The sequence below is a fragment of the Thunnus maccoyii genome, chromosome 23 (genome assembly GCF_910596095.1).
Source record: "Thunnus maccoyii chromosome 23, fThuMac1.1, whole genome shotgun sequence".
NCBI classification, from domain to species: Eukaryota; Metazoa; Chordata; class Actinopteri; order Scombriformes; family Scombridae; genus Thunnus; species Thunnus maccoyii.
This window is the reverse complement of record NC_056555.1, coordinates 7,487,975-7,500,522: the sequence shown is the minus strand read 5'-3', so window position 1 is coordinate 7,500,522 and position 12,548 is coordinate 7,487,975. Positions and strand designations below refer to the sequence as shown.

The following is a 12,548-nucleotide window of genomic DNA, read 5'->3' as shown; positions in this document are numbered from 1 at the left end:
ATTTTTGGTGTCAGATATTGTGCTGTTGTAAAACAAGCAAGTGACAGCATTTTAAAGAGTTTCAGGATGTCAGGCTTTTAAATACCAAACCATTTGAAAAAACTCTGCATACCTGATTATGTGACAGGTGCATGGGAGGAAGTGTGCAGGAGTTCTTCTCTTTGTTTTCAGAAAACAAACTGAAAAACAGCTTGTCAGGAAGTCTGATTTTTTTTTTTTCTTATTAAGCGGAACTATATTGTATTGTTTATATTTTAAAGTCAGTACATAAAAGTCTGGATGCTCGTGTGTATTATGGCATAATCAACATTATTTAGAAGGCTAGATGGTATATTTAAAACATTTTGAATATAAAGCATCGTAATTATACTTACGTAATTTTAATTGTTATAGGTTTAATATGAATAACACTCAACAAAGGATGAGCCTACAATTTGCAGGATTTGACATTTGGGGTTGTGATTAGGGTCAGATATCGTTTGAATCTTATTAATTAAGATTCTGCTATTCGATTCTGGTTCTTATCAGTTCCCAAAAGGTCAAATGTTTAGACAACAAAAATATGTGTTTACTTTGACTTTAATTGTTTCATTAAAATAGGTAAATTCACAGTTTTTTTTAACTGAACATTCTCAAAGTGAATACATACTATAAAAAACATATGATCCACAGTCAGTACATACATTTTCTTGTGGATGCTGTGGTATTTGCACACTTCTATGAAAAAGGACTGAAAAAGGGAGCAGTATGGTTCTTATTGAAGGACAGATTACATGCTCGACCACCTCAAAATTTTGTCGTTCTATAAAGCATTGCCAATGTGAAAGTGAAATAAACTAATCATGTCTGTCAGTCACCAAGGCCCTGAGGAACACTAGGGCCATAGAAAAACACTTTGCTAGTTTTTCCTTGCAAGTGTATCCTTGCATTGAAACATAAAAAGCGCAAAATAGGTAGGTATCCCTGGCTCTACTGGAGGTGCTAGTGAGGTGCTAGAGCTGACTTATGATACACTTTGGAGACCACCAGACATCGAACACTTGACATTCTTCCGATCAATGCCGTGTTGCCTTAAATGTTTGGTCAAATTTGATGTGCAACCTGACTTACAGCTAATTAGCTTACCACATGAATTTCACTTTGTTTTCTTTAATAAAGTGAAGCCACACTTTTGAGCATTTACTGCGGTCCATCTTTCACTACTGTTGTGACGTTAGCCATGCATGCTGGTAAATAATCAAATTGACATGCTGTTTTCATTGATGCATGATGTAGAGTTCCTGGCAGATAGCCATATCCTTGTGGATATGTAGCCTCAGTTTGCAATAATAAAGGGTTATCGCATTTAGGAACTGATAAGCAGAACCGAAATTCAAAATTTTTAATGGGTACCCAGTTCTCTGCATTTTGGATTCGGTTCTTATTTGGAACCAGTTTTCGGCTCCCAGCCCTAGTTCTGACCACATTCTATTCACAGCCTCCTTTGGAGAGATTCATTAGCCAGGCACTCAGTATGTGCAGTAATATCAGTGAACTAAATGTCATCTTCTCAGTGTGTAGTGGTTGAGAGTGGTGAAGAAGTTCAGCAATCATTGGAAAGTTCATCTTTCTTTGGACAGCAAGGTCAAGTTCTCAGTTCTGTATCTGATCCGAGCCTTTGACCATTTTTGTACCAGACTTAAATCCAAATGGTCTCTCTTAAGTGTCTCAATTTGTGCAAGCAGGAAGTTCTTCCCTGTTTCAGCCACTTTTTGTGATTTATGTACATAAGTATGGTGTATTTTTCTATAAATATAGTATCTTGCCTGTAAAGCAGCTTTAGTAGTAAACCCTAATGTGGTTTACCTTCATGCCAGTAATCATTTTATAAGTGTTAAGATTCAATTTTCATTTTTCCTCAACAGTAGGGAGAGTCTCCCTTGAAATGCACAAGGCAAGTGTGTAATCCACAGTATCACAGTGATTGCAGGGCGGGTGGAGAACCATAAAAAGCTGGACTTTCCCTCTCTGTTTCTGCAGCTGGATTCGATACAGGGATTACCCCGCTTCCCCTCCATCTCTATCTCACTCTTTACTTGGACCATGACAGAGACTGTCACCTCGGACGGCTGCAGGGAGCCGATTGCTCCGTCGGAGAACAAACATTGCTCATTTGCCAAAACACAGATGTTCCCCTCTGACAGTTGAGGAGGGAAGCTCTCAACCCTGTCACGCCAAACAAGGGAGTTTGCCCACTCTTTGTCACGCTGTCTCTGAAGCTTCTGCCACAAATCCTGCTCAGTTCACGTCATAAACAACACAAGGCAGCTGTCATGGCCGTGTTGAAGTTGATGTATGAACTTAAGGCTATAAATGGAGCCATGCTTTAGCACATTGTCCTGATGACTTGCTAATCAAAGCATTATACACAAGCCTGCAGCTGTACAGAGCAACTCCAAATGATTTTTTCTTTTCATTTCAGGCAGGAAATAAGAGACTCTAAGTGGTTCAGTTCACTCCTCAGGCCTTCATGCTCACTTCTGATTTGCTGCTCATCTGATTATTTTTGGATGACTGTTCATATCAATTCTAGGAAGCAATCCATATCACAAATCAATGACTTGACAGCTCTGTGGTTTGAAGAAAAAGGGTCTTGTTTTATTCACTTGTTCCTCACAGATTTCAGTTTAGTGCTGGGGTTTTCACAGAATTTTTTAGAATCAGACCCAATCACTACACAAGCCATGTTTTTTTTTTTTTTTTGGTTTGCTTTTAATTGCAGTGTCTAGCTGTCTAACACGCTGCTCTGCAAAGCTGCCATGGTGCAGAAATTATGACTTTGTGAGATCTGCTTGAGCAAACATACAAACATCATCTGATTCCAAAGTGGAAAAAGTGACACCAGGCAGCTTTTTTCACTGCTCACGCTGATTATAAAATATAATCTCTTAGTCACATGTGATGAGGGGAAAGCTGATGGCAACCCGAGCGAGGGGGGCCTCGATTTCAAATTTCACCAAAGAAGCCTATTAGAGCAAATATCAGCGCTGTTACCCGACACTGATGCTGAGTGCCCTTTCAGCGAGTTAACCACCAAAACGACCTTCCGTAACGACACGTAGAGATGCTATCTGAGAGGCCGCGCTCATCAAAACCACAACAGCCAAATAGTCTCAACCTTAGTTTTCCTTTGATCAAAGTGTCTTTGCATCACCGTCTCATGATCCAGTGTGCTATTTCAGTCTAACCCCCACCCTCAAATATTGGCTGGCACCATCAGCAGGTCGGAGCATTCATAAAGTACATCACAATGTACCGCTCTAAAACCCACATCTCCTCTTCTTTCTTTTTATAGTTAAGATCTCATAACAAAACTGCCTATTGTTTGCTCCTCTGTAACTGCTCTCTTAGCTGAGGCTTGATGAATTATCAATGAACACAGTCTAAACACTTTAGTAAAAATAAGAGCATTTGTGTCACATTAGATTTCAGAAAAATGAGGATTAGACTGAGATATTGGGTCAGTATCAATCATTTTGGATGTAACTAAGTATTTTTATTCAAGTACTGTAATTGAGGTATTTTTACATTTACTTGGGTATTATTTTTTAGTACTTTACACTCCTACTCTACTCCATAATTTTTCATTTATGTGATAGGTAGTTACTAGTTACTTTTCAGATTAAAAATTTTTACTGATTGTAAATTAGATTAGTTTATAAAATATGTTGTAAATAAAGTTAAAATGCTGCTTATACAATACTGCATCAGTATTAAAAATCCAATGACATTATACAGTATATAATAATTTAACACTCACGAAGGGCATTTTCTGCATAATGAGTTATTTTACTTTTGATACTTTTTGATACACATTTTGTTGATACTTCTGTACTTTTCAAATTTTGAATGCAGGATTTTTATTTGTACCTAGTGTAACTAAATACTTTTACTCATGTACTATATACTGTATGGACATACAATTTTGAGGTACTTGTACTAGAGTATTTTAGATTCAAACTACTTTACAGTACTACTGTATATTGTACCTTTTAATCCATTACATTTTTTGACAACCATAGTTACTAACTATTGTATTTTTATGATTTAAAAAAAAAAAGTTCATATGAAATTATGTAACTAAATCAGCATTTAAAAATGAGATAATCTTACAAAATATGATTCATTGTTAAAGGTCCTGTTCACACCTGGCATTAACATGCATCTCCACGTGCGTCTCAAGTGACCACTTGTGATCAGATGTCACTTCCCCGCTCTATATGCAAATAATGTTTATTTGCATATAGAGCTGTACGTCATTTCTGTTTGCAATGACCAAATGACCACTTCTCATGCCTGGTCTGCTAGAAATTAAAAGAAGAATAAGAAGAAGTTTGCAAAGACAAAGATCAAAACTCTTTAGCCCAAATGGAAATCAGATAGCATGTTTTGTGTGTACTCCATCCATGAGAATCCATTTTGCTTGTTGTGGCTGCTTCTTGTTGTTTCGCACTCATTTGCGTGAAATAATTGTTATTTCCCACTGATCCAATTTGCACTCATTCTCAAAGATGGTTTCTGTCTTTTTAGGTAGTTGTTATCACGCTGATGTTTGTACAAGTGCTCATTTTTCTGATAAGTTTGTTTTCAATTAGTTTTTTGACGATATAAAAGGGGGTTGTGACGTCATGATTGACAGCTGTGACAGCTGCTCTCAAACCTCCGTCAGGCAGCGGGACAGCTGAGGGGACGTGTTTCACGGGCCGTCATCCCGCCACCCAACACTACTGCCAAGACTCTGGCTCCAAATGAGATCACACAAGAAATATGGCAGCTCCTGGAAAGGAGATATTTTGGCTTCAATTTTGCATATCAGAAGGAAGTGGAGACACGTCGTCAATATTTATATACAGTCAATGATTCACACCTGTACTTAGAGCTGTCCACTTGTGATCAGATCACCGAAGACACATTTTAATGTCAGGTGTAAACATGGCTGTGGATTACCCAACAGTATTTTTTTTTTTTTTTTAAGTTCAAATTAGCTCCATCTTGACCAAATACAAGTGACAGACAAAAAAGTGTTAAAAATCAAATCAGCAGTGGCTGAGCTCTCTTGACTTTTAGACCCAAATATGAACAATGTCTCCAAAACCCAGGATCCTACTCTTCTCATAATGCAACTCAGTAGCATCTTTTTTTTTGTTTCCTTTGTAAAGCATCTTTGAGTATCCTGAAAAGCGCTATATAAATTATCATCATAATTATTATTATTATTATTATTATTATTATTATTATTATTATTATTATTATTATTATTATTATTATCTTTCATTAGATTCTTCGTGCCTGATAAACACTCAGGCAGATAAATAAATAAATTTAAAGGCTGATGATGACATGATCAGAGTTATTTTCTCAGACCTTAGAAAATACCTTTCATTGCCACAGAAGACATTTTACAACAGACTGAGTACTGAGTGTAAAATCAGTGGGGTATCCATTTAACAAACAAATAATATAATATATCATTACAATCACAGCGGGCCATTTTTCTGCAACAAGGACTTTTGCTTTTGATACTGGTAATTTGTCTCTTCTTTTACAGAATTCTGAATGCAGGACTTCTACTTGTGTATTTTTACACTGTGGGACTTAGGTAAAGGATCTGTATACTTATTCCACCACCAAGAGTCAGCGTTAGATATAAAAATGTGAAAAACTAGTACTGAAAGTGTATTTTCTTTGTGATTTAAAGAGCAGTTACATAGCTTTCTAGCAATGAATAATAAAACAACAAAGCCAACAATAAATTAACTTCATTATTCTCAGATTCAGTGGAGATCCCTTTCCACCTTAAACTTGGAAGGAGAACCACCACATCTTTGTCCTTTCCCCTAACAAAATAGAAAGAAATTGTCTATAAAAGGATTATCAGGACAAAATATCAGTTAACATTAGCTTCAGTAAAAAAAAAAAGTAAAATAGCTCTGTGGACAGCATTCACTAAATATGCAGTAAGTGTCAAATTTCATAAACTCAGACAGTTTTATGGAGGACGTGCAGGAAATGAAGTCAAACTGTCAGAACTACATCAAGGTCTAAATTAGGTTCAATCACTGAGCAGAATTTTGTCAGCTCCTTTAAAGGTGCAGTGTGTAGAATTTAATGGTATCTAGTGGAATGGACTTGACAGCAATAAAATATAATATTCATAAGTATGTTTTAAATAGTGTGTATTCAGTGAAAATAAGAATCGTTATGTTTTCGTTACCTTAGAATGAGCCCTTCATATCTACATAGGGAGCAGGTCCTCTTCCATAGAGGCTGCCATGTTGCACCGCTATGTTTCTACAGTAGCCCAGAATGGACAAACCAAACACTGGCTCTAGAGAGGGCCTTTTGTGTTTTTCATGAGTTTCACAGCCACCATAGCTTCTCCTACATGCTTGGAAGGGGAAAGGGGTGTGGGGGTATTCATTTGGTTGCAATCTGCAACCTCACTGCTAGATGCCACTAAATCTTACACACTGGTCCTTTGGCCGCACGGACTGTCTTGTAACTGGAAGGACGCAGGTTTGATCCCTGTGATAGCCTGGTGTCCTTGTGCGAGACGCTGTCACTGTAAGTCGCTGTAGATGAGTGTGTCAGCTCAATGACGGTAGAACAACATGGAGGATGATAAATAAATTATGTATGAAATATTATATTTATCCCTGACAGCCAGTCAGGTGTGTAGGAGTCAGCAGGAGGCTCAAAGTCTGATTTAATTTCAGTTTCGTGGGTCACAGTTTCATGCTATTACAGTTTAATGTGGTGGATGTTTGATTTGATTAAATGCAATTGGCTGCATTGTCTATTGTCTTTCTCAAAGAAAATAATCATTACTATATTTGTGGCAGTTACTGGAATCCTTGGATAAAAAAATGCAGATATAACAGGACAAGGCAACTTAAGTTAGATCCTGTTTTGTTGTCCCTCAGCTCTGCTGTCAGTTACGTGATAAGCCAAAGCTGAATCACAGGCCTTTTGATTTTACATGTGTCAGAATATTAAATGCAATTTTCTTTTGTCCCAGTTTGATAACAGTGGAGAAATTGCATTCGGTATCAGAGGACAGATAGCAGACATCTGCTTTACAAGTTAAACATAGTGCAAGTTATCTTTTTAGAAATTATTTTTTAAAGCATTTTGTGTTTATTAGATGGATGACAGCAGAAAGAGTGACGAGAAATAAAGAGGTGTGTGTGACATGTAACAAAGCTCTTATGTCAGATTCAAACGCAGGATGTTTGGGTTGAAATGTTTGGCTTTGGGTTTTCATATATTATATTTCTCATATAGTATTTGTTTATTAAAGGATGTAGTATTACTTATGTTAAAAGTGTTATAACTTATTTCATCCATTGTTTTAACAGGTTTTATTGAATTTATTTAGATCTACCCTGCAGTAAATAAATTTAACCAAAAATTATCTGCACAAAGTTCTGCCTTTTCCCTCTTTGCAAAAACACAACACCACAACTAAAAGCGTTTCATTTCTTGTTGCCATAATGTTACACACTTTTAAAGCCCCTGAAAGTTTGGTTTTAAATCTGAAGCATTTCTCTATAACATTAAATATTCGTGACTAAATCTGCAAAATCAAAATTAAAGTTTGGAAAAAAACATTTTTATTATTTATATGTCTTTATGTTATTTATTAAGAATGTAAACCCATGCCTACTTAAAACCAGTAAAAAGAGCTCAAACAAAAACACAAACACAGAAATCTTTCCTATAAAATAACCAAAACTGTTGTAACTTTAGCAGACTATTGTGTATTCATGTATGACTCAATTGCTCATAGTCAGAAGCTGAATCAGAATTCCTTTTAATATTAGTTTGAATCTAACACAACATCCTCGATGAGGCCGATTGCTTTGCTGTGTTTGAGTTTTGTCACTTTCTTGAGAGAAAATATACTTTTGTGAACACCAAATGAAAACCTGATGAGATTAGTTTTGTTTAGAGGCGGCTGTACTGCACACTGCGGTTCATGCCATTTGTGTATGCGTAAACCAGTGAAACAATCAAATTACAGCTAAATCATGACTGCAGTGTGGAGGGACTGATCACTGCTACTGTAACACAACTGCTATTCATTTCAGAGTCACAGCGGGCCGACTTCTCTTTAAATACAGAGGGGAGGGGAGAGAAAGCTATTTAAGAAATCACATAGGAGAATAGGAATACATTACACTCTGAGGTAGCCCGCCATTTATCATCATTATTAAACAAACAGCCTGCGTGCCTGATAGCGTAGAGGGTATTTTTTCTCCCTCTGCCCCTTCTTACCTTTAGTCCCTGACAAGTTAAAAACTAGCAGCACCTAGATGAGCCTTGTGAAATAGTAATAATTATAATAATAAGCAACATTATGAGAAAAGGGAGGGCTTTTAGTCAACAGTCTAAACTGGTATAATTGGCTTTAAATCCTGGCTGTGTTTTTGCAGAGGGGAGACATGCAGCAGTATTTACACTCAACATCGAGCTGAAGGAAAATGGAAAGCATATAAAAACTTAGCAACAGAGCCACAGGAGAAGAGAGTGTCAATCAAAACATTGTTATATTTGCGCACTCAGTGTGAAATAGCTGTCAAGGCTGCAGCCGCCTCACTCTGTAAAGCTAAATAGGCTAATAAAGTGAGCTGATTTGTCCAAGGAGAGAATATGTGTCTAAATTCAGAAGTGATCAGCACAGCTGTGAGGGACACAGAGGAAGACAAGGTGATATGAAAAGGAGCCGGTGTGAGTTCTCAGGTTTTTTTGCCATGTTCTTGTATAAGAGCAATAATGGTGGCTGTTTCACTTGCGACTATAAATGTTTTCTTTGGTGACAGGCTCAGCTCGCTCAGGCTCAGTGCACTTCCTTCAGTCTGTGTGATCGGAAACCTCAAAATTCCCACCTCGGATTAGTCGCAACCAATAAGCGTGGGGGAAACATGAATAGAGTAGGCTCTCGCACGCTTTGATTAGAAGAAAAGGTGAGGAGTGAGGTGTCGGAGCACGGGGGAAATCTATTTTTAGGTGTCTAATGAAACTTCTCAGTGTTGCAGTGATGACAGGAGAGAAGTTGACAGGTGATTATGATAGTCTTTAATTAGCTCCCAAGCTCTGGTATATCTGTTAACCAATTATCATCACTGAACATCACGTTTGATGCCTCCTAACCAGGTTTTATGTCAAAGAGCCAAGGAAATACGTATGACATATTAGTGAAGGACTTTCCAGGTGGAAACTTGTGAAGTTCTATCTTCACCCACTAAATCGTAGGAGGAAAATGAACACCGTGAGACCTCAACAAAAGAACAAGAAGACTCTTCATCACCTCTCTCACCGCTGCCATCATTCATGCGGACAGTGTTTTTTTTCTTCCCCCACTGTAGATAACTGGGCAAAGAGACAACGTGTCATCCTGTTTGAGCAGCAGCTACAAAGGAGCTGGGGCAAAATAAATGTTTCAGTGATATAACACGTCAACTTTAAAGACCAAGGGTATCTTTCTACAGCCGCCATTTTGCATTGCCGTTCAACAGACATCCAGTGAGAAATCCATCGCGGAAGAGGCAAAGAGGCCAATTTATACACCCACAGCAGCAGAAAAACACCTGCATGCAGTGCAGCAACAAGACAGGTGGAGTTTTGAGCCAGGCTCACTTGGGAAATTCCTCACTATCACTCTCGTCTCTCGCTCTATCTTTTTGTAAAACCTGCAGGTGATTGCAACAACTTCACACCACTTCTCTGAAAGGCATTCTGGGAAATGTATGAAGTCACTAAATAAGATGGATGAAGCAGTGATAAAACAACAGTTTTATCACCATCATTTGTGCCGTTAACCCAAATCAGCTAGATTTTCCTTGTGCTGCTGAAAAGTTGAAGCATTTGAAATACTGAGTGTTGAAGTGGCAGGTAAAATACAATTACTGAAGGAAGCTGAAATGATAGATAAAATGGAGGGGCTGAAAGAAGTTGAGGTGTCAATTTAAGTGTGTGCGCTAAGTGAAGTAAAACAAGACCCAAGTTGTGATAAACTTTAAATGATCCTTGCATCACAGACTGATGATGTCTAACAGTGTGTTTCCCTTAAAGAGCAACTTAACAGAAGCTCGCCTTACTGCAGTGATGTCACAGTGTACTCCAGGATATGTCAGTACACTGTGACATCACTGTTGGGTGTGGTTACAGGTGCAACAGAGTGTTCTGACCACACCCAACAGTCAGAGCTGAAACAGACCGGAAACTTCCAACAAGAGTGGACAGTGAACTTTTCAGCCTGGCATTAAGGCACTCTTTAATATTTAGGGTTAGTTCAATTAGAACTACAACTGAGGTGTAGTCAAACCAATAAAAGCTTTTGTAATTGTAGTAAGACAAATGTGTGTGTGTGTGTGTGTGTGTGTGTCGGACAGGAATTCAATTGGGCAGCCCTGCCAGTTTATCATAACTGATCCCCAACGCTCCTGTACAGGTTGTATTTACATTCCGACCGTCTTTGTAGTACAACACCAACGACGGTCACGAATGCGACGTGAATGACAAGCTCCACCGACATGAGCCATAAATCAACAGCGCCCGGTGTCCTTTTATCAACTGCTCTCATGTCAACCTTGCATGTCAAAGCGGAAGCATAGCGGCGAGCACCAGAGGTGGACCCTCGCCGGTTCTGATTAGGGCAGCTCCATTGTCCGAAGGCTGGAGGGGGCTGCAGGGACGAAATGGCCAGAGCAAGACTCTGAGGAAGGGGAGGAGGGAAAAAATCAATTTAATTACACAAAGCAATTGAGCAGAGCACACAAGCTTTAAAATTAAATGGCACCTGCTTTTTTTTTCTTTGTTTTTTTTTTCTTTTTGGTTACACTCCTCTCTCTTCTGTTTTACATCACAGAACAAGGAGGCTCAAGTTATTTTAGCCATGGCCCTCGTGAGGCTTATAATCCAAGCTAAGTGACAGGCTAATTTGTGGTATTAGATTGCTTTCATCGGGTCGTTTGGGCATGCTTTGAACGTTAGCGGTATGAAAAGGCTGCTCTGCCTTAGCGGTCACATTGACTTGTATGCTGTGTGACTGCTGAGGGTGGAAGCAGGAAGGGAATGGGGAGGGGGGGGGCAGCAGCTCTCGGAGGCCATATTTCAACAGTCGTGTTCAATCTTCTCACTGCAGATAGAGAACAAGTGAAAAGAATTGAGCCGAAGGTACGAAAGTGGAGCTGCAGCGACCTCAGTGTGGGGAAACTTCCAACACAGCTGAGATCAGTCGACTGTTCAGTCTAATCATAGTCTGAATTTAGTTTGTTTATAATCAACGACAAGAGTTCAATTGAACTAAAGGTCCATGGAATGAGAAAATAGGTTTTCTGCAGGAGTGGAAATCCATCAAAGGGTACAAGAGGCGACTCTGGTGGTGTTAACATGGCTCAGTCGTGAGAAGAAAAACATCCAGTTGAAAGAAATCAAAGCAAGCAGTGTGTGTGCGTCTGTGTGTGGAGGGGGTATTCATGCCGGGCTAAAGCCTCAAGATATACCCTTAAACACAGACACAAGCCAGTTTTCTTTAACAATAAGATGGGACACATCCTAAGTCAACTTATTGCTGATGACCATTCAGAGTGTCAGAGGCTGGAACAAGTAATTAAAGGCAATAGAAAAATGGAGGATTAGCTAGAATTAATCCACAACTTTTCCCATTTTCTTGTAGAAAATGCTGAAATGGAAGAATATGGAAATCTAGCAGAGCATAGCAGAACTAATGGGTTGGCAGCTCCCCCCTGAAATGAGAGGAGACTAATGGATCCACGGCCCTGGCTAAGATGGCTGAGCCAGATTGCATCGTGGATTTAAGTGATTAAGAACATGGTGGCCCCGGTCCTCCTTTTGTCATAGAAAATGTAATATATGACAATGAATGCTAAAATATGATTCCTCATTTACAGAATCCATCACCGTTGTGGAGAATTCAGGGCACAATTCAGATCTGAGATTAGGAAAATATATTCCATTTGAATGCATATCATCGCGCTGGGAACGACATGGATGCAGAGAACGTGGTGTGCGAGAGAAATCTATGAAACAACAGTTTTGAGAAAGTTTTCCCAAAGCAGCACAACTTCAGTTGAATTAAATGTTGTTTTTTTTCTTGATGACATTGAAGTGATCTACCTCTTCCTTTATGATTAATTATCATAAAGATCGGATTAGCATCATAAAGATTGACATGACTCATTTCAGCAATTTAAAGGAGAAAAAAAAGCAAAAAAAGATTATTAATTAGTGGTGTTAATTACTGCAAGTAAATGTTTCCGCACATACATCGCTGAAGGTGCAGTAATGCTGCATAAAATGTGACAAGCTGTAAGAAAATAGAAGAGTTTAATAACTGTCGTAACATTATCAGCCCTTATTATGTTATATTATATTATTATTATTATTGGATCATCTGTTAACATTATGTTATGCCTCACATGGAGATATAATAGCACATAATGTAATACTGTGCTGTTATGTTATCTGAGAATTGATTGCCTGGA

At 38.5% G+C, this 12,548-nt stretch overlaps 2 protein-coding genes across 6 annotated transcripts in view; one reads left to right on the top strand and one right to left on the bottom strand.

The window, feature by feature from the left end:
* The window catches only part of LOC121890697 (chemokine-like protein TAFA-2), a 74,786-nt gene that overhangs the window by 39,174 nt on the left and 23,064 nt on the right, over nt 1-12,548 (bottom strand). The window contains exon 1 of one of the 5 annotated variants that reach the window (XM_042403191.1): nt 4,700-4,815. The exons of 3 other annotated variants lie outside the window; for them this stretch is intronic. The gene's annotated coding sequence lies outside the window, so the exon portion shown is untranslated. Of the gene's footprint in view, nt 1-112; nt 135-4,699; nt 4,816-12,548 lie in introns of those variants that run through there. One more of the 5 variants, XM_042403193.1, reaches the window with a different exon arrangement.
* The window catches only part of LOC121890696, a 100,059-nt gene that overhangs the window by 73,033 nt on the left and 14,478 nt on the right, over nt 1-12,548 (top strand). The gene's annotated exons all lie outside the window — the stretch shown is intronic.